General features: G+C 37.3%; 1 long non-coding RNA gene and 1 pseudogene across 1 annotated transcript in view; one reads left to right on the forward strand and one right to left on the reverse strand.

Moving 5' to 3' along the window:
* The window catches only part of LOC148163732 (uncharacterized), a 57,656-nt gene that overhangs the window by 12,985 nt on the left and 19,258 nt on the right, over window positions 1-25,413 (reverse strand). The window lies entirely within an intron of this gene.
* Window positions 24,134-24,634, forward strand: LOC114216557 (glycine cleavage system H protein, mitochondrial pseudogene; annotated as a pseudogene).

The following is a 25,413-nucleotide window of genomic DNA, read 5'->3' on the forward strand; positions in this document are numbered from 1 at the left end:
GGTGAACCACCCAGGTGCCCCCTGGCACATTTTTAAAAAGACATTATAAGAAGAGTATGAAATAGGGGCGCCTGGTGGCTCAGTTGGTTAAGCATCCTATTCTTGATTTCAGCTTAGGTCATGATCTCAGAGTCATGGTCTTAGGGTCATGAGATTGAGCCCCACGTTGGGCAGGCTTCATGCTCAGTGGGGAGTCTGCTTGAGATTATCTCTTTCCCTCTCCCTCTGCCCCTCCCCATCATGCTCTCTTTCTCTTTAAAATAAATAAATATAATTTTTAAAAAAGAGTATGAAATAAAAAGAATAACTAGTTGAAATAGCTGCATTAAAAAAATCAAGCAACATTGCTTAATAATTGCAACATTTTTATTTGATCATTACTTCTTTAGTTAATTTAATGGTTTTATATAAATATATATATACATAGATATATCTTGTGGAAACAATATTAGACAAGTCGGATATGAAAGACCAGTAGTCATTCTAGAAACAGTAACATAAAGCAAAAGTGAAGCAAGTCTTGTTAATAGAACTAAAAAAAGCACAAGCATTTCTTAGGAGAAATGTTGAGAGTTTAGATATCAAGCTAGAAGAAAAGAAAAAGATAATGAGATATATTCGTGTGCAGTTGTTTTAAAGTATGGTTCCTCAGAGAAGAAGGCCAAATTTACTTGTGCCTAGATGGAAAAGTATGACTGAGTCCCGACAAAAATCAAATGTTTGTAAAGGCAATATCATGTAATGGTGAGGACTGTGGCCTCAAGAGCCACATTGCTGGGGTTTGAACCTCAGCTGTTATTTTTTAAGTCTCTACGCTTTAGTTTCCTGATCTACAAAACAAGAATAACAAGAATGTGATCTCATAGGATTTTTGAGACAATTAAGTGAGATAAAATATATAAAGATGTCAACAGAGTACCTGAGCACATAGTAAGTATTCTATAATGTGAACTACTATCATATTATTATTGTTAATATTAATACTACTAATATTAATACAGGAGCTAAGATCTCAGGGAACAAAGTAGAATGACTTCTCTGAAGGAAACTACCCAGATCCAAAACCTATTGAGAGTTGTCGTCTCACCATGGGACACATGAAAGATTTACAGCTGGATTAAATCAGCTCTTGAGAATTGAAGGAGCTAAATATTGCAAAGAAAGGTCACGTAGGCCAAGGGCACCAGAGAGACCGCATGTTGAGACTGAGGAGAAAATGGAATTAGAAAGGAAAGAATATTGACCTTTCATGTTTTTTAACTTAAATTTGCAAAATGAAGGACTTTAATTTCTTTCTGGGAACTTAATAATGGGAGCAGGAGGTTCATTTTCAAAATTGGAGCTCTGGCGAGTATGTTAAGAGTAGTGGTTGAGCATGTTTTGAAATTGGAAATAGAAAAGAAAATACATTTTTGGCTTAGGGCATACCATATCTGCAGAGTTAAATAATTAATATCTCATTCTGACCAATTTCAGGAATCACTGGCTCTATTTGCTGAATCTCCAGTTCATTGGTCGAGGGAAACATAGCACAAAGGCTTTTGTAGATTTTTATCAAATGGTAGAAGCAAAAACGCAGGAGAGAAACAGAAAAGTTCTCACTTTCCAATATTTTGTCCTCTTATTCCAATGGGAAAAAGCCTCTTTCCTGCATTTGAGGGAGAGTCGGAAGGGAAGAAACACTTCCAGACCTTCTCTCCAATTTATTCCGTATTCCTTCCTGTATCCGATTTTTAGGGCTGCTGTAACAAAGTATCTACACCGAGTGGCCTAAAACAACAAAGTTATTCCCTCACAGTACTGGAGGCTAGAATTCTGAATCAAGGAGGTGGAAGGACCATGCTCCCCTCTGAAGGCTCCAGGGAAGAATCTTCCCTTGCCTCCTTAGCTTCTGGTGGCCACCCACACACCTTGGCATTCTTGGCTTATAGCTTGCACACCTCCCGTCTCTGCCTCCATCTTTACACAGCGTTCTGCCCTCCGGTGTTCATCTCTGCGACCAATTTCCCTCTTCTTATAAGAATACTAGTCATTGCGTTAGGGCCCACCCTAATCGAACACGACTTCATCTTAAATAGATTACATCTGCAAGGACCCTTTTGCTAAATAAGATCACATTCAAGGGAACTGGGGCGCTAGAACTTGAAGGTATCTCTTTGAGGAGACACAGTTCAACCACAACACTGCCTAAATGAGGAGATGGTAATTCTGATTACTTAGAACTTGACATTCACTGGTGCACATTTAATATCGGGCAGGTTCTTTTTGCCCTAAGGCTAGGGGTTGAAGATATACCATGCTCATCTATCTTCTGCATCCAGGCACAAGGGGCTCTACTGTGCTTCTTTTGGCTGAGTAGTATTTATACCTGGTGGACCACCCTACCGCAGTCAAAGAGGATTACTATGCTCTGACTCAGTTACGACTTTTCCTGCAACTGGGTGAGCAATTCAGGCTGGGCATACACCATAGAATCAGCTGCCTTCAACACAGAGGGAAAAGACTAGGAAATTTTACCTTACCTTCAAATCTGAACGACATTCTCTAATACAGTTTACCTGAAGTGCCAAATTTAGAGAGATGAAAGCAGGCTTGCCTGGTTTAATCATGTTGTACTTCATTCCCCATTTAGGTTGTGATCCTGTGTATGTTCCAGTACTCAGTATGTGTAATTCACTGAAGCTGGTTTCTATCTTATTTCTGTAGCATCTCTTCTCTCAAAACTCTAATATAACAGGATGGCCACCGAAAGTCTTTTTCATGATATATTTGCTCAGCCCTACCTACATGGATTTAAACTTCTAAAGAGGAAGGAAAAAAGTTAGGCTTGTATCCCAGGTGAGCAGAGAGCTTACTCGAGTAAGGAGAACAACATCAAATGCACACACATATACAATTAATTGGATGTAATGTATATTATGTAGGTCTAATGTATATAATATACATATTACATATATTTTACATGTACATTTTTATGTATATGTATATAACTAGGTAATATCAAGTAGTGATGAATATTATGAAGAACAATAAAGCAGAGAAAGGTTAAGCTTAAAAAGTATTATTTAGGAAAAGTGATCAAGGAAGGACTTGTGGAGAAAATGACATTTGAACAGAGATCCAAATATAGTGAATTAGCCAGCCATGGTAAGATCTTGAGGAAGACCATAGCAAACAGAGAGAATAACAAGTGCAAATGGCTGCAAGTGGGAACATAGATGCCCTGTAGGAAGGTCTGAGTGACCTGAGGGCATGAACAAGAAGAGGGTTAAAAATGAGACCAGAGAGGGACCCAGGGTCTGGAGCACATAAGGCCTCTTACAACCTGACAGGGACTTTGTGTTCCATTCTAAGTGTGGTGGGAAGTTCCTGGCAGATTTTGAATGAAGAGGTGAAATTCTGTGATTGGGGTTTTGAAGGCTCACCCTGGCACAGTATGGAGAACAGAGTGTGGGGGGTAGGTAAGGGCAGAGGCAGGAAACCAAGTAGGTGGTGCTGCACTAGTCCACATGGAGAGAGATGATGGTGAGAAGTCAAATTCAAAAGATATTTTTTAAAATTTATTTTATTTATCTGTTAGAGAGAGAGAGCACAAACACAGGGAGCAGCAGGCAGAGGGAGAGGGAGAAGCAGGCTCCCTGCTCCGCGGGGAGCCTGACGCGGGGCTCGATCCCAAGACCCTGGGATCATGATCTGAGTGGAAGGCAGATGCTTAACTGACTGAGCCACCCAGGTGCCTGTCAGAGGATGTTTTAAACAGAGTAAAAACAGGCTTGCTGATGATCAGATGCTACATGACAGACAGAGATAAGTCTTGGTTGACTCCAAGTACTGGAGGTATCATTAAGTAAAAATCTTAGCTCATTATACTGGACTGAATAGTGTTCCCCCTCCATCCCCTGCCCCTTCGCCTTCATGTCTACCAGGAGCATCAGAATGTGACCTTCTTCGGAAATAGGGTCTTTGTAGATGCAATTGAATTACAATGAGGTCATGCTGGATTAGGATGAGCCCTAATCCAGTGATTGATGTCCTTACAGGAGAGGGAATGTGTACACAGAGATGCACATGCAGGGGCAAGAATGCCATATGAAGATGGAGGCAGAGGTTGGAGAGAGCCAACTGTAAGTAAAGAAACAGCAAGGATTGCTGGCTACCACCGGAAGTTAAGAAGAGGCAAGGAAAGATTCTTCCCTAGAGCCATCAGAGAACACATGGCCCTGACAACATCTTCATTTCATATTTCTAGCCTCCAGAACTGAGAGAGAATAAATTTCTGTCATTTTAAGCCATTCAGTTTGTGGTAATTTGTGAGGGCAGCGCTAGGAAACTAATATACTAGTTAAGGTGAGTATTGGAATTTTGTTTTAATTTGCTTTCTTAGAGTGCTTAGAACACATTCCCATAAGTCTATGGAGCAGCAGTTCCTCCTTTTAGTTTTCTTTTCATACTTTTAGCTTCTTATCAATTGGTGTCTTTGCGTTTTCTTATCGATTTGTATGAGTTTTTTTTTTTATAAGAACTATGTTAACTCAAGTTTACATTTCCTACAAGGTAGTAAGGTACAAGAAGTATAGTAGTCTCTTGCAAACTTTCAGACATTCTGTTCTTTATTTAAGCATGGATTTTTCAAAAGAAAAGACATGGATATTTTGAAAAAGAATTTTAAAGAAAATTTCTCCAAAACCAGAATGACTTATTTTACCTGCATATTATAATATTGAATATGTGATTGCAAAAGCATTGCTTTCAGTAAAACAAACAAAAACAAACAAAAAATATTACTGTGGAATATGTATTCTTTCACACAGTGTTTTTGCCTATGAACCTGACTTTTTCATAGAAAAAGCCAGGCTTTTCTGGTGTTTCCATTCTGTATATACAGAGGAGTCAGAGAAGAAGAGGGGCTTCAAAATTATCGGCTTAGCATAAGAACTGAATTTAAACTGATAGAATTTTTAGAATTCTGGAATTATAAAGTTAATAAACTACACATTTTTAAATGTATAGTACATTGTATGGATGTTGAAGCTATGTAATTTCTTTGAAAAGTTGATATACATTTAAGTGTGCAGATTATGTTTATAGCTTTCTGACTACCTGCATTAAGCTACAACTGATTCCAAGTATTTATTCATTCATTGAGTTGAAGTTTTTTTTAAGATTTTATTTAATTATTTGAGAGAGAGAGTGAGAGAGTGCATGCACAAGTTGGGGGGAGGGGCAGAGGCAGAGGCAGAAGCCGACTCCCTGCTGAGCAGGGAGCCCAACACAGGGCTTGATCCCAGGACCCCGAGATCATGACTTGAGCTGAAGGCGACACTTACAGACTGAGCCACCCAGGTGCCCCAAGTTAAACTTTTAAAAACATCTTTGTGAGTATCTTTGAGTCATTTCTGCATGTATATACTGTCTTCCCAAATTAAGTAAAAGTTTCCCCATCAAATATGAAACCCAAAGTCATGGGCCACACTTGCCTACTTCTTTTGTATAGGAAATATTCAATTTATAGATGGCTTACAACTGGATTACAATTTATAGTGTTGGAACTGTTTCCTTGTAAAATGAAACCATTGAAAAACTATCCAAAACATAAAGATAATGCAAAAATGTCACTGAGGGTGGTTTCAATGTCATATGCATTGTCTAATCAATCAGCCTGCTTAAAGGCATTTAGAGATTGCAGCTTTTGTTTAACTTAGTCAATAACTTAGTGTTAATTGGGCACAGGCTATGCAAAGGTAGATGCTACTTTGACAAAGATTGTTAAATTGCAAATTCTTTTTCTCTGGTAGAGAAGCAAACAATGTTTTTCTAGTAAGAAAGATAACCCCAAATGTTATGGTTTATTGCCCTGAAGGAAATTAATTAGTGTCTTAGTCTGTTTGGGCTGCTATAACAAAATATCACAGACTTGGTAGTTAATAAATGACAGAATTTATTTCTCACAGTTTAGAAGCTGAAAGTCTGAGATCAGGGTGCCAGCATAGGTGGGTGAGGGCTCCCCTCCAGGTCACATGGCAGAAGAGACTAAGGCTTTCTTTTGGAGTCTCTTTTATAAAACACTAATCCCAGGGGCACCTGAGTGGTTCAGTAGGTTAAGCATCTGCCTTCGACTCAGGTCATGATCCCATGGTCCACGGATGGAGCCCCATATCAGGCTCCCTGCTCAGTGGGGTGTCTGCTTCTCTCTCTGTCCCTCTGGCCTCCCCCGCTGCTTGTGTTCTTTCTCTCTCTCTCTCAAATGAATAATAATAAAAAAAAAAAACCCCAATACACTAATGCTATACATGCGGGATCCACCTCATGGACTTAAGGACCTCTAAGGATTTCAATATATGAATTTTGGAGGAATTTTGGAATGCTACGAACATTCAGATCAAAGCAATCAGTATTATAAAATATAATTTAGCAAACTTTTCTTCGGTGTTCTTTTTTCCATTTACTGTATATACTGGTCTCTCCTTTTCTTTTTGCAACAAGGTTCATCATTCTGCTTGTTCCCTGATTAAGCAGTTAAATGTCCTTGAATATGCTTATTTTATGAGTCTTGTTTTTAACTCTTTAAATACTTTGACCTAACGAGAACCTAGAAATAATATACATGTGGTTAAGCCCTAATGACACCCCACATAAATTCAGCCCATAAGGTACCTAGTATAATATACAATTAACTTTTAGAAAATTAGAGTGTTATAATGAGAGCAATTTTAAAATAACATTAAGAAATTTTATCTTATTTGACTTTTTTTTTAATTTTATTTATTTTTTTAATGATTTTATTTATTTGAGAGAGAGAATGAGATAGAGAGAGAGCATGAGAGGGGGGAGGGTCAGAGGGAGAAGCAGACTCCCTGCTGAGCAGGGAGCCCGATGTGGGACTCGATCCCAGGACTCCAGGATCATGGCCTGAGCCGAAGGCAGTCGCTTAACCAACTGAGCCACCCAGGCGCCCTCTTATTTGACTTTTTGATGACAAGTAGGTTTGATTAGAGGATGAGAAGAAAGCAGGTAGTAAAGGAGAGGCATTTATAGTTCTTTATTCTGATAGGATGTTTGACATGTACTCAATACTTTTAGACATTTCATCCTATTGGCTATTATCCATACAAATCTCAGAGCTACTGGTGTTTGTTTCCTTGATGTGAGTGTATTCCAAGCATGACTCTTAACATTTTTCAGTCATGATGTCCTTGCATACAAATATTAACTCCATAGTAAGAGGCAGCTACTCTTATTAACATGCCTGCCTCACAAATAGGAAACCAAGGTATGAAAAGTTAAGTAACACTCACAGCTGTCAAACTAGTAGTGGGAGAGGCAGACATTTGAACTCAGGCAGGTTCAAGTCAGAAGATGAACCATGAGAGACTATGGACTCTGAAAAACAAACTGAGGGTTCTAGAGGGGAGGGGGGTGGGGGGATGGGTTAGCCTGGTGATGGGTATTAAAGAGGGCACATTCTGCATGGAGCACTGGGTGTTATACGCAAACAGTGAATCATGGAACACTACATCAAAAACTAATGATGTAATGTATGGTGATTAACATAACATAAAAAAAAAAAAGAATTCGTCTGCTTAATCTCACTCAAGCAATTTGCCTTTGCAAATACGGCTCACTCAACCTTGGCTGCCAGGAGGGAAAACTGAGGTCCAGGAATGCTCAAGCAATTTGCCCAAAGTTAACTACCTAATTGATAGTGATTGGATTATTTTGCTAGTCCATAATAAAAAAGACAAGGAAAAGAGAAAGGCTAAGATCTAGAGAGGGAATGAGATGTGATAATTGAGCAAAACCTCTACAAGAGGAAATACAAGAGAGAGGAATTTGTTAACCAAGGTGAGTTTGCTTATTGAAAAGTTGCCTCAGGTAGAATTGTCTAAATCGTGCATAAAGGGAGAGGAAACGATTGAATAGAGCTGAAGGGAAAAGCTGAGGGGAAAGAATAATATTGTGAAAGTCCCTTTCTGTAAGAGTTCTCTGGGGTGGATGGATATTGTGTGACAATCTTAACCCAGCACGAGTTATTGTCCAGAGAAGTTGTAGAGCAAAGACTAGAGAAAACTCAGCAGTGCGTAGTAAAATTTGGAAAACTGGTCTTCAGATCTTTGGATGTGTCTACACAGTCATTTAGATGTTTCCACAGCTATATTGCTATATAAAAACACATGTTCTACCAGGCTTTTGTGTGTCCCATATTTGCACCCCAGTGACTTGAAGGTTTTATGTAACAATTTTATGTCTACATGCAAATACGTAAATGCCAACATTTTAAATAATTCGATAAAGTTTTTGTAGCCACTCAGAAAAAAAAGCACATTTTCATGAATACTGTTACTCGTGATAAAACCCTAAGTTCATAATAAAATAGCTACCAATGCAAATTGGTAGCTAAAAAAGTAGAGAGATTTCCGACTCAAGAAGAAGACTCTGGTCTTAACAATTACAGTTTGTTTACATCTACTTTTCCTGATGGATGCATTAAAAGAAATTAGCTTGTTGAATATCCTTATTCTCAGGAAAAGCATGCTGAAGTATCTAGGAATGAATTGTCATGATATTTTCCATTTATTCTCAAAAGAGGAAACGACTGAGGGTAAAAGCTGAGGGGAAAGAATAAAATTGTGAAAGTCCCTTTCTGAAAGAGTTCTCTGGGGTGGATTGATATTGTGTGACAATCTTAACCCAGCACAAGTGAGTGTATGCATGTGTGTGAATAGACTGAGAGAAAATGTGGCAAAATGTTGGATGTCCAATTAGTGGCTCTAGGTGAAGGGCATATAGGCACTTATTGTACTATTCTTCAACTTTAATGTAAGCTTCAGTGTTTTTATACAAGTAGAAAAATAAAAAAACAGCATATTGAGTAGAAAATACTTTAGGTTCAGTTGAATTACTATGCTGTACCCTGAAACTAATGGAACATTGTGTGTCAACAATATTCAAATAAAAACTTTTTTAAAAAAGAAAATACTTAAGATTCTGGCTTATGCTGTCTATCCAGAATTGTAGTATCAAATGTTACTATTTATGTCAATAATTATTCCAAATTTGTCTTATTTTTAAACATTTTCTCATTTTGGAATATTCTTTATAATTCTGAGAATAGTAATTTTAAAGTTAACATTTATATGTTAGGAATTTTTCATTTATTATCATTAATCCTCACAACAATCTTGGGAGGTAAATGCTATTGTCTCCATTTTTCAGATAAGAGAAGAGAGGATCAGACACATTAAGTTTTTTGCCCTTGGTCACATGCAACTATAAATGTTGGAGCTTTGATTTGTGCTAGTGTGTCAGAATCCAAACTCTGTGCTTTTTTTTTCCTCTTTTTTTCTTTTTCTTTTTCTTTTTTTAATATCACTTGATTCTCATGCAAAGAGATTCAGTTTAGATGGGTGAGCCATTTTCCTTTGGAGGAGAGCCCTTTCCACTATGGGAATGATACAAAATTTCTGGACAAGAGAGACTCCACTTTAAAGTTTCATTTTCCTAATGAATTCTTGAACTGGGTGCAAAAACCTTTTGAACTGGGTCAGAGATGCTAATTGTTTTATAAACACTTGCTTGTAAAATCAATAGGACCACTGGCGTCCAGACCATAAAACTGTCAGTGGGGTTTTTCTGAAGACAGAGTGGTTAACTAATGCACAACAGGAATAGTTTTGTTTCATAACACCAATAAATTCATCGATCAAAGTGTAGAAAACAAAAGTGGCTCATCATGTTAGTACCAGTTGACAATTTTTTATTTCCTTTTCCTCCTTTTTTAAGTCAAGCGTTTGCTCTCTTCCTTCCTCTCTCTCTTATAAAAACCGCTTGCTTTCCCCTCGCGGGCAGGAAACTTTTTCTGATTGTTGCCAGAATCTGTGCCCCCCAAATTGCAGTTCTGAGAACCCCGCAGTGAAGGCCTTTGTTTCTATTTCAGTTTCACTTCCTCTTCTCAGTTGACAATGTCAATTAAAACCTATCACAATTGATACTCCTGCAAAATAAGTAGAATAAACTAGTTCTGCTGCTTTTATCTGTATCTCAAAGTTATAAAAACAAAGCTATCAAAATCTGAATGCCTCTCTAAAAACTTAAGGCAGGTTCATTGCTTTATTTGATTGGCTTATCCATAAGCAAGAGATAATCTATCAGTTGCACATTGGATAGTACTATTTCAAAACTTATTGGCATTTGTTCCTTCAAGTTCCTGAAATTTTTCTATTTTGAAACATTGTATTCTTATGATTAAGTGGCACTTCTTCCCATAAGGCCAAACATCAGTCATTCACTCAACAAATATTTTTTAAGCACTTCATAAGTTCTTAGCATAGCAGGTATGCATTTTACTGACAATCCTATTGCAATCTTAACTACATTTGCTTCCGTTAAAAATAGTAACATTTCACATTTTTTTCCCTCATTATTTTAAATTTTTCTGGCATTAGCAAAACTCTTAAAGGACACTTATTTTGTGGACTACTTTTAATATAACCATCTAATTATAAACTATAAACTAAACAAGTAGGAATATTTATGTGTACAATTCAAAAAAATTTACACTAAAAGTTCTTGATAAAGTCACCAGGATATTTTAAAAGAAGGGATCTTCTTGACTTTGGGAAGATTTCAGTGTGAGAGGACAAATGAGATGAGTCCTTGAAATCACCTCCAACATGTATGCTTAGGTGACTAATGGTGAATATAGAGATCATTGCTTACTTTTTAGGTTCTTAGAGTAAAAGGGTATTTGCTTGAAATCTTATAATAAAGCCTGGGTTTTTAAAAGTAAAATTTTAAAGTAAAGAAACTTGTCTATAATGGATAATTTCCCCAAGTTCTACTTAATGAAATGAAATGCTGCCAAGATTCTCTTTAACAATAGCCCCAGGGATTGGTGAGCTCATTTCCCTGTAGATTTTTATCTCTTTAAACACACAGGCTCAATGACTGAGTATACTTCAACTTATGTTTGCATATCCTTATGTATTTTTCCCTTTTAAGGCTTGAATTGTAAACTCTGCTTTAGAAGTAATGAGAGTCATCCTCCCTTCTTCCCTCTGTAGGGGTGGAAAAGTTTTCCCTTCTTCCATTTTAGGTTCTTCTAAATAGTCTATAATTAAGTTGATTTAAGGCAGATTAATAGGAGAAAAAGAAACAGAATTTTAATAACATGTATACATTCTGTATACAGGGAGATACCCAGGAAAACTGAATAATTCCTTAGAATGGCCAAAGGCACCACCTTAAATACCATCTTCAGCTAAAGACAAAGAAGATGTAGGGGTTGGGAAGCCAGTATTGGGAGGTTTTCAGGAAACCACAGTAAACAAGAGTAAGATTGTTATACAGATTTAAGTTGTTCCTTCTCCATTGACAAATTTGAGATTGTGTCATTCCCCTCTTTCTGGTCCAACCCTTACAAATGGAGATTTCCTTTATAAATATAAGTGTCTCTGACAAGAAAGTAACTTCTACTCAGATTTCAGGCTTTAGTGTCTGCAGTTTCTTAAAATGAATTGGCTCACACCCAACTACAAACCCAAGGCACCTGCAGACTGGCCAAGTAGCAGCATAGGGACCAAACCCTGCCCAGGGCACTAAGAAAAGGACAAAATGGGCAATTGCAGCTGACTAGACTGAAGGCATAAACAGCTCATTCACAAACTCATTCAGTATATACAGCACACATAACAGATACCCCTGAAGTGTCTAGTGAACAAAAGACTCGTTCAGTATATACAATGCACATAACAGACACCCCTGAAGTGCCTACTACAGGGCACCACAGGACCTCTTCCTCATAAGGCCACTACTTTCAAAATCAAGAGAGATAGATGACTTTCTTAATACATAGAAACAAACACAGAGTGCTAGATAAAATGAGGAGACAGAGGAATATGTCCTAAATGAAAGAACAGGACAAAGACCACAGCAAAAGAGCTAAATGAAATGGAAATAAGCAATATGTCTAATAAATAATTCAAAGTAATGATCATAAAGATACTTACTGGACTTGAGAAAAGAGTGGAAGATCTCAGTGACATCTTTAACAAAGATATGGAAAACATAAAAAAAAAAAGAACCAATCAGAGATGAAGAACTCAATAACTGAAAGTAAAAATACACTAGAAGGAATCAATAGCAGATTAGAGGAAGCAGAAGAATGGATCAGCGACCAAGACAGAATTTAGGGAAAGCAACCAAGCTTAACAGCAAAAAGAAAAAAAAAATAATAAAAAAGGAAATTAAGTTAAGGGAACTCAGTAACATCATGAAGCATAATAACATTTGTGTTATAAGAATCTCAGAAGAAGGTGTGCCTGGGTGGCTCAGTCAATGAAGTGTCTGCCTTCGGCTCAAGTCATGATCCCAGGGTCCTTGTATCCAGGCCCACAACAGGCTCCCTGCTCAGCAGAGATCCTGCTTCTCTCTCTGCCCCTCTTTGTGTTTTCTCTGTCTCTCTCTCAAATAAATAAATAAATAAAGTCTTTAAAAAAAGAATCTCAGAAGAAGAGAGAGAAAAAGGGGCAGAAAACTTATTTGAATAAATAATAGCTGACAACTTCCAAAATCTGGGGAAGGAAACAGAAATCCAGATGCAGGATACACAGAGCACCCCCAACAAAATCAACCCAAGGAGGTCCACACCAAGACACATAATCATTAAAATGGCAAAAAGTAGTAATAAAGACAGAATTTTTAAAGCAGCAAGAGAAAAACAAAAACAAAAAGCAGTTGCATACCAGGGAAACCCCAGAAGGGTATCAACTGATTTTTAAGCAGAAACTTTACAGGCCAGAAGAGAGTGGCATGATATATTCAAAGTGCTGAAGGAAAAAAGCCTGCAACCAAGAATATTTTATCCAGCAAGGCTATCATTCAGAATAGAAGGAGATAAAGAGTTTCCCAGACAAACAAAAGTTAAGGAAGTTCATCACCACTAAACCATACATACAAGAAACATTAAAGGGAATTCTTAAGTGGAAATGAAAGGCCATAAACAGGAGTAAGAACATTAGGAAAGGACAAAATTTTACAGGTAAATGGAAATGTATTGAAAGTAGGTTAATCACTGATAAAACCAGTATGGAGGTTAAAGCACAAAAGCAGTCAAAATCAATTATATGTATAAAAAGCAGTCAAGGGATTCACAAAATAAAAGGATGTAAAATATGACATCATTTACATAAAATGTGAGGTGGGAGTATAAAAATCGTGTCCTTTTAGAATGGGTGCAAACTTAAGCAACCATCAACTTAATATAGACTGCTATGTGCATAAGATGTTACATATAAACCTAATGGTAACCACAGATCGAAAACCTGTAACAGACAAAAAAATAAAGAGAAAGGAATCCAAGCATACCACTAAAGAAAACCAGCAAATTGTCAGAGACAAGAGCAAGAGAAGAAAGGAACAGAGAACTACAAAAACAACCATAAAACAAGTAACAAAATGGCAATAAGTACATACCTATCAATAATTACTTTAAACATAAATGGAATAAATACTCCAAACAAAAGGCATAGAATAACTGAATGGATTAAAAAAAAGCAAGACCCATCTATATGCTGCCTACCAGAGACTCATTTCAGACCTAAACACACGGGCAGATTGAAAGTAAAAAGATAGAAAAACATTTACCATGCAAATGGAAACATAAAGAAAGCTCAGGTAGTAATATTATATCAGATAAATAGACTTTAAAACAAGGAGTGTAACAAAAGACAAAGAAAGACACTACATCATGATAAAGAGAACAATCCAACAAAAGGTTATAAGAATTATAAATATTTATGCACCCAACATGTGAGCACCTAACTACATAAAATAACTAATAACAGACATAAAGGAAGAAATTGACATTAATATGATAATAATAATAAGGGACTTTAACATCCCACTTACATCAATGGGTGGATTACCCAGACAGAAAATCAACAAGGAAGCAGTGGCTTTGAATAACACATTGGACCAGATAGACTTAACAGATATGTTCAGAACATTCCATCTAAGAACAGCAGAATACACATTCTTTTAAAGTGCACATGGAAAATTCTCCAGAATAGATCACATTAGACCAAAAACAAGTCTCAATAAGTTCAAAAAAGACTGAAATCACATCTTGCATGTTCTCTGACTACAACAGTATGACCCCAAATATCAATCAATCACAAGAAAAAACCTGGAAAGAACACAAATACATGGAGGTTAAATACCATGCTACCAATGAATGAATAGGTACAAAAAAATCCAAAGGGAAATAAAAAATACATGAAATGTCTTTCCATTTGTTTGTGTCATCTTCAATTTCTTTCATCAGTATTTTATAGCTTTCAGAGTATAGGTTTACATCTTCCTTGGTTAAATTTATTCTAAGATACTTTATTATTTTTCGTGCAATTATAAATAGGACTGTTTTCTTAATTTCCATTTCTGCTAATTTCTTATTAGTGTATAGTAATGCAACAGATTTCTATATATTAATTTTGTATTCCATAACTATACTGAATTCATTTATCAGTTCTAGTAGTTTTTTGGTGAAGTCTTTAGGGTTTTCTATATATAGTATCATTTTATCTGCAAACAGTGACAGTGTTACTGCTTTCTTTTTAATTTGGATGACTTTTATTTCTTTTCTTGTCCGATTGCTGTGGCTAGGACTTCCATTACTATGTTGAATAAAAATGTTGGAAGTGGAATTCTTTGTCTTGTTCTTGATATTAGAACAAAAGCTATCAGTTTTTAACCATTGATTATGATGTTACCTGTGGGTTTTTCTTATATGACCTTTATTATATTGACATATAAGATTACTAAGAGAGTAACAGGATCTCTGAGTTTATAACTGCAATGGAGGCAATATATAACTGATAGACTGATAATTTATTTTTATTTTTTTATTTTTTAAAAATATTTATTTATTTGGGAGAGAGAGAGAGAGAGAGAGCACAAGTGCAAGTGGAAGAATAGGCAGAGGGGGAGAATCTCAAGCAGACTCCCTGCTGAGCATGGAGCCTGACACAGGGCTCAATCTCACGATCCATGAGATCATGACCTGAGCCAAAATTACGAGTTGGATGCTTAACCAAATGAGCCATCCAGGCAACCCGATAGACTGATAATTTAAATATAATCTATAGATATCTTCTCAGAATTTAATGGAAAGTCCTAATGACATCAAAATGATGACTGAAAGGATAAAAGATTAGAGGATAGATTGAGAACATTATGTACACACTCACGCATGGAGACAAATAAAAATGAAAAACAATCCAAAATCTTTGGGCTGAGGCAAAACTGTTATGAGAGGGGTGATTATAGCAATACAGGTCTACCTCAAGAAGTAAGAAAAACTCAAACATCCTAACCTTACATGAAAAAGAAATATTATTTCTGACTGGGTGGAGTGCTCTCAAATCTGAGAGAGAGCCTGTGGGCCACAGAATACTCTTTAATAAATCCTGTTTCTGCTTAAACTGGCAAAGCAATCTTGAAAAAGAAGAACAAAGCTTGAGATGTCATTGGCAGTTCAGATAAGAATAACAAATCAGTTGTGTCCAAGTAAAGAGCCCTCACTGATGCAGTGAGATTTACATTAAAACCTAGAAGCCACTTAGAACATCTATAATTCCTGTTACTAAGGTGATTCATAAGAATTCTGTGCTGTGTGGTTAATGCTATTCACAAAAATGTAGAACTTCCATCTTCAATAAACATAACAGGATTGAACTTTTCTTGCCAGGAGTTTTTGACTGGAAAACAGTATGGAGGTTTGTCAAAGAATGAAAAGTGGAATTACCATATGATCCAGGAATCCCACTACTAGGTATTCAACCAAAGGAAAAAACCCCACTAATTTAAAAAGGCACATGCACCCCTACATTTATTGCAACGTTATTTATGATAGTCAAGATGTGGATGCAACCTGTGTCCATTGATAGATGAATGGGTAAAGAAGATGTTTTATATATACAGACAGATGTTTTATACACACACCACATACACAATGGAATGTCATTCAGCCATAAAAAGAATGAAGTCTTGCTATTTGCAATAACATGGATGGAGCTAGAGCGTATAATTCTAAGTGAAATAAGTCAATCAGAGAAAGACAAATAGCATATAATTTCAGTCATATGTGGAATTTAAGAAACAAAACAAATGAATAAGCAAAAGAGACAAAAAAAAAAAACCCACTCTTAAGTACAGAGAACAAACTGGTCAGTGCCATAGCGGAGGTTGGTGAAGAGTTGGGTGAAAAGATAAAAGGGGATTAAGAGTATATTGATCTTGATGAGCACTGAGAAATGTATCAGATTGTTGAGTCATTACACTGTATACCTGAAACTAATATAAAACTGTAGGTTATTTATACTTTAAAACATTTTTAAATAGGGGCACCTGACTAGCTCAGTTGGAAGAGCAGTCAACTCTTGATCTTGGGGTCGTGGGTTCTAGCCCCATGTGGGGTGTAGAGATTACTTAAATAAATAAACTTTAAAAAAATTTAAATGTTAAAAAAAAAGTCAGCCTAAAATAATCCTTATACCAAAGAGACATATTTTGGGATGGAAAATTCTCCTCACCTATATTATCATTCCATACAACCCAGGAGCATCTCAGAGAGTGACATTCTTAGAGGATGAACCTACGAAGGGAAATTTGAAGGCATATATTCACTATAGGAAAAGGCAGCATGATGACAGATTTTGCTTCCAAGGCTACATTGGCTTTGTTAACAATAAGAAGAGCCTCATAAACCCAGCTATAACTGAGAAATAGGATATTCTCTTGAGGTGTGTCCTTGCCTACCTTTCCATGCCCTTTCTTCATACTGTAGGAAGATAACCTCCAGATGGGACTGAAAATCTGCCACAGATTCATCTTTATTCTGCTTGAAGATTTGGATAACAGACCAATCAGTGTGGTTCAGAAAGATTCTGGGAATAGCTTTAAAGATCAGTTGTTTTTTTGTGACCTTTTTCTGTTTCATAAGGGAACCATGTTGGAGATTGAGGATCTCAAATATTACTCTTAGACTTATGCCATTCTGCTTCCCACATCTGTTTTTGGGCTTCAAGATCTGCCAGCTCAGGGTCATAGGCCACAGTGAAGACTCTAAGTTGTTCAGATGACTTTTAGGAATCTTCCCTGGGTTGAGGTAACTATGGTCCTTAGTTTAGTTTTTGACCAAGAAGTGAAAGATACCTGAAGGGCATCACCTGCAGCCTTGGGTGATCTTATTTTAAAAAGCAACTATTTGATAGTCCCTTCAGAGTGGAAAGGTAATTAAGACAGAGTAGTAGTACTCAGATAAAGAAGGTAGTACTCAGATAAAGAAGGATAAAGGGAAACAGTAGGAGTCACCACAGACTTAGAGTCTTTTGTTTAGGGTACCTCTTGTATCTTTATTTTTTCATTAGCCTTTTACAATGAATCTTTCAATAAGCTATTTTAGAATCTTGAAGAGTTTTGGATCCTTCTGTATGCCAATTAAAATAGGCATCTTGTTCTCTTTGTTTAAGAGCCCTTGCTTTCAAGTGCACTTCTTTAGTGCATTGACTAAATCCTTTGGAACTTGAGGATCCTATTTCTTTAGTTAAATCTTGTGTGTCATAATCAAATTAATATCTAGGAGGGCTCTGGGTTGGTGGTGTTTTATAGTGTACCTTATTGCATGGAAATTTTCTCGAGGTTTGCCTGTGATTTAGTGTCAATCTAACCTGTTGTGTGACCAACTTATCCTATGATGGGAATCTTAGATTTATGTGATGAGTGCCTTAACAGGTTCCAAGATCTTGACCCATGCCCACTAATTTTGCAGTCTGGTTACCAGGATTCTCATTAATGATAAATCTATTATTCCTTTACCTAATGTGCACATAGCAGAATGCAACAGTAACCAAGGAAATGGTACTGTGGACACCAGCAGTAACCAAAGAAATGATACTGTGGATTTGCCAAGGGCTAGGGACTGGATTTGCAAGTGGAACCATCTGCCAGCTCAAGCTGACCTGCTAAGCCCTGGACGGCTAAGGACTGGTGCTCTATTATCCTCTCAGTGGTGTAGATTGACCTGTTAACCTTGGACTGGAAATCCGATAAAAGCAACAAGTTCAGATGCAAAAAAAAAAAAAAAAAAAAAATAAGGAGTTCAGATCCAAGAGGAATTTACCTATGGCTCTCTGATATGGTGAGAAAGAGAGAATGCAAAGGGTTCAGTGGGTATTAATGCCTATGTTCCTTATTATCTCTGAAACTTTGAATCCCACTGCTACCATCAAAACAATTAAGAAAATAAAATTCAAGTGTAAGTTTCAAAGACCTTATTGGCTTTATTAAGTGATTCCTGAATCAGGCAGCATCTAGCCTAACAGATAGAAAGGAGCTCTGAAGAGCTATACAAGGTAAGAGATTTTATAGGCAGAAGGAAGGAGGAACAAGGAAGTAGTACTAAAGGCAAAAAAAGCAAATTAATTATTTAAAGGTTATTTCCCTGATAGAAGAATAGGCCTCAAAGAGACTCTACGGTAAAGTATCATTTAGCGGCCAGAGTGCTCTATGAGGCCTTTGAATGGAGTCAGGAGAGGTAGTTGAATACAGAAATAAGGCCTAGTCTCAGCTCAGCTATTATCAGCAAGGTGTTCTTGGGAAAGTCACCTTACTTCTCTGGATATCAATTCCCTGTTTTAAGATTTTACTTATTTATTTTATTTTAGAGAGAGAGAGAGAGGAAGGGCAAGCAGGGGGAGGGGCAGAGGGTGAGGGAATCTCAAGCCGACACCATGCTAAACATGGAGCCTAACACATGGCTTGATCTCATGTCCCTGAGATCATGACCAGAGCCGAAACTAAGAGTCAGACACTTAACTGACTGAGCCACCCAGGCGCCCCGTAAGTTCTCTGATTTTTAATACGGAGATTGGATTAGAATGACTTCTAAGTCCTGTATAGTCCTGATGTTCCATCAAGTTTGTCTTCTCCCTTTCTAACATTTAGTGATCTGGTAAAGAAGTCTACATCTGTCCTGTATATAATCTGTTGTTATATTATGAACTTTGATTTTGTCTTCTTTCATTTTTTCAGACTAACAAATCATAGGTATTTTCACATATAGAAGCTATTTTACCTCTTATAGTATGCTAGTTACGTTATTCTCTCACCTTCTCCAAATTTGTTAAGTCATCTTTAAAATTTCTTGACCCAAAACTTCTTTTCACTGCCTTAGAGATAAGATGCATAGTGAAGAAACTAAAGGCAAACTTCCTGTTTCACAATTTGCTTCCTTTCTAAAAATGACTGGCATTATGTTGATTCTTTTAACCAAATAGCACCTTAGACTGATATTTTCAAGGCCTAATGATGTTCCTGTCTTTACTAAGAGATGAGTCATAGTCATTGTCCTATTAATAGAATATGGTTTATTTTTACCTCAGTAGGTTATGTTGCTTTTGTCCCTACTGAATCTTATCTGATTCTTTAATGCCTGACTGTAATGCACCATCCATAGATACTGTCCTTACTACCTCTTAGGTACTGCCATACTCTCAAGTAGAAAACAGAAGGAACAGAACTCCTTCCTCAAACTAAATGGTGCTTTTTCATTTTTCTTCCTACTTCATGCTTAGGAACATAAATTTCAGCAGTGTCTCTAGAGAGCCTCAGCCATTAACAAGATTATATCCCCCAGTGTAAGCTCTAGGGCTTAAACAGTGATGTATGCAAGATTAGTAAATGGTGCCTGCATTTCTGGAACTAGACTGGGGATTTTATATTGTTGGCTTTGACACTGCAATGCAAAACTCATGAATCATAGATGATCCCTGTCCCTGTCCTGAATGCTCTCCTGCCACAGAGGTAAAACATATCTACACTAGAGAGTGGGAGGGATATCTGTAGCCAATGTGATTTCCCCTCTATGAGGTCAGTCTTAATATTCCCCTGATGGGTTTTCTACGGTTACTGAAGCATTGTCATCATACCCTTTGTCACTGTTTCCTCTATTCCTCTTTCAACATCCTTTTGTAATGTCAGTAGAAAAATAAGATTTAAATCTGTAATCTGCATTATATCCTTAAGTATGTTTTTAAAAAAGTACGGGGACAAGAATCCAGAGATGGGTGTGAAAGAAGAAATTCTCAAATCAATTGGCCCATTTTTAGCAAAAATAATTCGGCAGAGCACCTACATTGATCATGAGGCTTTCACCAATTTAGTAAATATTTAATGAGTCCTTAATAGGTTCTAAACAAGTTTCTATTTGAGCAGGCCAAAATAGTAACTCTTCTTTTTGGGGCTTACAAATTAGCCAAAAGGACAAATGTTAAATAAATAAATAAATATAATTATATATAAAAAGAAAGTCAATTTTAAGAATTGAAGATATAGAGAAATTGAGGCAAGCAATAACAATAGAAAACTCATATTACCAATCATTTTGTATATATTAACTTTTTTTTTCTTAGAGAGGGAGAGAGAAGGAGAGAGAAAGAGATCGAGAGTAGAAGGAGAGGGAGAGAGAGAATCTTAAGCAGGCTCCACACTCAGGGTGAAGCCCATCATGGGGCTCGATCTCACAACCCTGAGATCATGACCTGAGCCAAAATCAAGAGTCAGTTGCTTAGCTGACAGAACCACCCAGGCACCCATATATATATATGTTAATATATATATATTAAATTTTAATCTTCATAACAACCCCATATGATTTGGCTAGGATTGTCATAGCAAAATACCATAGCCTGCATGGTTTAAACCACAGATATTTATTTTCTCATTTTAATTTAATTACCTCTTTAAAGATCCTATCTCTGAATGCAGTTACATTCTGTGGTACTGATGGTTAGGGCTCTAACATATGAATTTGGCAGCAGAAAACAATTCAGCCTATAATAAGTCCTGTGAGGTAGGTCCAGTACAGATGAGACTCCAAAAGGGAAAGTAACTTGCCTAGGATTTGAGCTCTAAGATCTATGCATTTAATCACCATGGTCATTTTTAAGAAAACAATTAGCTGAGGAATTTGGGAGATAAGTTATTAGAAATCAGCAAAACTGAGATATATCATACAGCCAAAAGCATGTATGGTATGGATTCAGATGGTCTGAACTGAAGTCCCTACTTTCCTACTGGTAAATTGTATAAGGTTAAGACCACACTGAGAATTTTTTAGCTCTTTCCCTCTCCCAAACCCCAATGCACTCTGCAATTTTCTATTCTATTTTGCTTCTTAAAACTCCTGGTGATAATCTGTTAAATTGATTTCTTGACACACTAATGCATTGTGGGCCGCATTTGAAAAACACTGCATTATGTAGCTTTTGTGGCCAAATGTGAATTCTGCTCAATAGTGATGTGAAGCTCAGAGTTTTGGTGTTCTACAGTCTTCAATTACCTAAAGAACTCCTACGAAGGAAGTTTCATTCTCTTAATGAAAATAACACACACAATATAACATTTTATTTTTCCTCTGCTGAGTGCTGCTCACCTGTCCTGTCCTCCAGTGTCTTGACTGATAAAGTGGACACACAGGAATTAAGAGCAAAGTGATTGGATGTCAGCTTTTTCATGACAGTCTCCTGAACATGGGTGAATGCTGCTGGGTTCTTACCTCCCATCATGGTTTGACCTTAACTTTCTTGGCAGAGGATGAAAACTGGAAGAATTGCAGACTTCTCAGATATCCACTGGTCCAAGTTTCTTTACTGGCCAAGTTAATGTATTAAAGGTCATTGCTCATAAGTTATCTTATTCCTTGGAGCTAATTCTTTCTTTTACTCTCTGCTCTTGGTTTTTGTGCCATGTATGTGCATATGCAGATGCAGACACACACACACACACACACACACATACACACACACACACACACCCTTGCAAGGCTACAAGTGTTTATCCATTTGCTGTTATGAAGTATAAGTGCCCCTTGCCATACCCTACATGAGAAGCTTATAATTGTCCCAGTTTTTGTCGGTAAGAAGCTGGTAGAAAATACTTACAGAATTTTTGCTTGAGTTAGGTAATTTGGGGAGGGTCTAAGGATACCATTAGCAAGTGAGGGTAATTCTATGATTAGATATCTCAATAGATGTTATCTAGAAGAAAAGGCTAAATCTAGGCTAAAGATGTAATTTGTAGGGGCGCCTGGGTGGCTCAGTCGGTTGAGTGGCTGCCTTCGGCTCAGGTCATGATCCCAGGACCCTGGGATTGAGTCCTGCATGGGGCTGCCTGCTCCGCGGGGAGCCTGCTTCTTCCCTGCCTGCCTCCTGCTTGTGCTCTCTGTCTCTGTCTCTCTCTTTCTCTCTTTGTCAAATAAATAAAATCTTAAAAAAAAAAAGATATAATTTGTAAAGAAGCAGGAATCACTATAAGCCAGTGTCTTCCTCCGTTCAGGCTGCTGCAACAGAATACCATAACTTGGGTGGCTTAAACAATAGAAACTTACTTCTCACAGTTCTGGTGAATGGGAAGGCCAAGATTCAGTGTCTGGTGAAAGCCTGCTTCCTGGTTCTTAAGACAGCTGGGTCTCCTTACATGATGGAAGGGCAAAGGAGCTCTCTAGGGTTGCTTTTATAAGAGCACTAATCTCATTCATGAGGGCTCCATCCTCATGATCTAATCACCTCCCAATTGCCCCCTCACTCCTAATACAATCACATTTGGGATTGGTTTTCAACGTTTGAATTGAAATAGACTACAGCAGAGGAGGGAATGTTTGGTCATTTTCGTGAGTTGGACAAATTTCATGTTTTTGTATATGTTCACGCATGATTGCAGAGTGCTCTAGTTTTTGCCTTTACCTATCACACAGAGTGGCCTTGTCTGATGTTAATGTTCTATGACATTCTAGGCTCAATAGAACAGCAAATCCTAGCTGTGAGAGCCAGGTCAACTTTAAACAACTTTAAGACATAGTTGATAGTTTATGATTAAAAATGTTATAGGGGCACGTGGGGGGCACTGTGGTTAAGCATCTGACTCTTGGTTTTGGCTCAGGTCCTGATCACAGTGTGGTGAGATGGAGCCCCGCATCAGGCTCTGTGCTCAGTGCAGAGTCTACTTAAGTTTCTCTCCCCTTCTCCATCTGCCCCCTCCCCCCACCTCACGCTCATGCACATATGCGCTCTCTCTCCCTAAAATAGATAAATAAAATAAAACAATATAAATATTATAAAATTGGGGTGCCTGGGTGGTTCAGTCGGTTGAGTGTTGGACTCTTGATTTCAGCTCAGGTCATGACCTCAGGGCTCTGAGACAGAGCCCTGCCTAGGGCTCTATGCTCAGTGGGGAGCCTACTTCAGATGCTCTCTCTCCCTTTGCCCTTCCCACACCCCCCCTGCACTTTCTCTCTTTCTAAAATGAGCAAATAAATCTTTAAAAAATATTGTAAAATTATAATGTACTAGTTGAGTTGTGCCCACCAAAAAACTAATTTTAATCTCTCAACATAGGTTTTCTATTTTAAGAAAATTTCCCAGAAATTTTCATCTCTAAGTTTATGCAGAATATTTATATTCAGAAAACCTGTTAGAGAAAACACTCTTTAAAAATTAAAATGGTTTGCCTTAAGAATAAAACAGGCCATGATGACTATTATAGTTTAACTACTGACATCATATTTTAATACTGAGTTAATATGCACAGACATAATGGTAAGATGTTCAAGATCTATATATATTATAATGTTTTTTGCCATACTTAGAAATAACTACTTGATACAGTGGCTTCAGCCTTCTTATATCTTCCATAATACATCTTTCACACTGCTGAATTGTAAAGACCATTTATTTTGGATAATCTTTTTCAGTTACAGCCTACATATGTTTTTTTGAGCACTTACTATAGGAAGAACATCATGCTTAACACTGATGCCAAATTTCATGTTTCATATTTAAAACTGATTCAAAGTGCCTTCAGTTTTGGATTCCTTGCTTTAGTTACAGAGATATAGAGAGAAATACACAGACATCTGAAAATATTTCTCTGACAACAAAGCAGTGAATCTTAAACTGTTGGTGAACAGCAATCAGGAATCAGAATGATAAATACAGTTTTTTTCCCTTAGATGCTGATGAGTTTATAACAGCCTATTAAAAATGCTGCAATATGGCACCGCGACCCCCGCCCGTCTGTCAACATGGCACTACGAGCGGTGCGGAGTGTGCGGGCTGTGGCCTGCAGTCTGCGCGTCGCCTCCGCGCCCGCTGCACCCTGCCTGACTCGGCCCTGGGGGCTGAGGGCGGGCGCCGTCCGGACACTGCGCACCGGCTCCGCTCTGCTCTCCGTGCGTAAATTCACAGACAAACATGAATGGATCACAACAGAAAATGGTATTGGAACAGTGGGAATCAGCAATTTTGCACAGGAAGCTCTGGGAGATGTTGTTTACTGTAGTCTGCCTGAAGTTGGGACAAAACTGAACAAACAAGATGAGTTTGGTGCTTTGGAAAGGGTGAAAGCTGCTAGTGAACTCTATTCTCCTCTATCAGGAGAAGTAACTGAAATTAATGAAGCTCTTGCAGAAAATCCAGGACTTGTCAACAAATCTTGTTATGAAGATGGTTGGCTGATCAAGATAGCACTCAGTAATCCTTCAGAACTGGATGAATTAATGAGTGAAGAAGCATATGAGAAATAGTAAAATCTATTGAGGAGTGAAAATGGAACCCCTAAATAGTGTGAAACAACTTAATCTAGCATAGTTGTCTTAAATTAGTGGTACACAGAAGATTTAAAATAGCAACTATTAGCAATACCAGTGGAGAAACTACTTGCAACAATGCTAATGGAAGAAAATACCCCTTAACTTTATGATTGCAGAAAAACACAATATGCATCTGTTTTGCAACACCCTCTGATTTTTATGCTCCAGTTATAATATTCAGAATCCTGAAATTATCTTTGGTTAAAAACTAGTTATAAAAATTATGTAATTCGAGGATGACATTGTTACCTTAAACCTTAAGCTTACATCTATCCCTGGATGGGGGTCAAAATGCTTAAATAATCTTTCCATTGGAAATAACAGGCAGTAGAGAAAGGTTTGTTAGTTGTATGTGTCAGATAAAGAACAATACTACCTTAATTTTGCAATATACTGCACTTGCTGGTGCTATTTTTATACAATGAACCAACAGCCTTGCAGGAAGATAGTTTAAAAATAAAACATTCAACTTCTTTGTTAAAAAAATGCTGCAATACTCATATTTTATCTTCTTTTCTTCCAAAAATCTTAAAAAAGTCATAAATGCCACAAAAATTTTACTTCTGGAAGAGCCTCCTGGTGACGAGATGTGGATGTTCTGGAAAGAATAAATCACCTGTTGTGACCTTGGTGGCCAGTCAGTGGACAGGTTCTGGTGGAGGTTCCAGCCAGCAAAAATCAAAGAGTTCCTCAGCTCTGCTAATGGCCAATGT

The sequence above is a fragment of the Eumetopias jubatus genome, unplaced genomic scaffold (genome assembly GCF_037043125.1).
Source record: "Eumetopias jubatus isolate StellerSeaLion01/CBP00866 unplaced genomic scaffold, mEumJub1_p1.0 scaffold_8, whole genome shotgun sequence".
Lineage (NCBI taxonomy): Eukaryota > Metazoa > Chordata > Mammalia > Carnivora > Otariidae > Eumetopias > Eumetopias jubatus.